Genomic DNA, 1077 nt, shown 5'->3' with positions numbered 1-1077 from the left:
GTGGAGGATCGTTTATTGAAGATATCAATATCATCTGGTCGAAACGAGCGTAGAAGTTGTTCAGCTCATCAGGGAGTGAAGCACTGTTGGTAGATGGAACAAAGCTAGTTGGTTTATAGTCAGTCAGGGTGTGTATTCCCTGCCACATACGCCGAGGGTCAGAGGAGGTAAAGTGCTCCTCAATCCGTCGTTTGTAGCAGTGCTTGGCTATAGCTATTAGTCTCTTCATATTGCCAGGGACTCCAGTGGGCGGTACAGAGGACGCTTGTACCCTGAGCGCTTGTTGATGCATTTCAGGACAGAGTTAGTGTAGGTGTCCAAGTGGATGTGTGAGCCTGTGCAGGCTCGGGCAGCATACTCACTCCAGTCGGTGTGCTGGAACTGTTGCTGAAGGAAGGAGTCAGCCCCATCCATCCAGAACTTTACAGTTCTGGTTGAAGGCTTAATCCTCTGCATGACTGGAGTGTATTTGGGAAGCAGGAACAAAGAAAGATGATCGGAAAGTCCAAGATGGGGGAGGGGTGTTGTTTTGAAGCTGGTTAAAGTCCAACCGATGCTGAATCCGGTGTTTGTGCAGTGAATGTTAATTTCCAAAAGTGTCTGTCTGTCGTAACTGTAGTTCGCAAGAGTTATTTGCGCAAGAAAACTGGAGATAGCTAAGTACAGAAGTATAACATCACTAAAACCGGTAAGACGCTGAGCCTCGCAGTGTGATCGCGATGCCATCTTGGTCCTGGAAGACCAAGGACCATTTCCTATAGAAATCAAGGTCCCAGAATCTGGAGGAAGAGAGGAGAGGCACGGAATCCACATTGTTCGAGCTACCCTGTAAAGTTTCCACAGTCAGTGGCGGTTTGGTGTCCCATGTCATCTGCTGGTGTGGGTCCACTTTATTTTCTGAGGTCCAAGGTCAACGCAGCCGCCTACCAGGGAGATTTAGATTACTTTATGCTTCCTCATGCTTCCAAGCGAGGTGGGTTAGTGCAGTGTGTAGTGCTGTTGAGATAGCGTCCTCGGTGGATCTGTTGCAACGATAAGCAAACTGGTGTGGGTCCAGCGTAGCAGGCAGGCAGGATT

The sequence above is a fragment of the Hoplias malabaricus genome, unplaced genomic scaffold (genome assembly GCF_029633855.1).
Source record: "Hoplias malabaricus isolate fHopMal1 unplaced genomic scaffold, fHopMal1.hap1 scaffold_27, whole genome shotgun sequence".
Lineage (NCBI taxonomy): Eukaryota > Metazoa > Chordata > Actinopteri > Characiformes > Erythrinidae > Hoplias > Hoplias malabaricus.
This window is presented reverse-complemented; position numbering follows the sequence as displayed.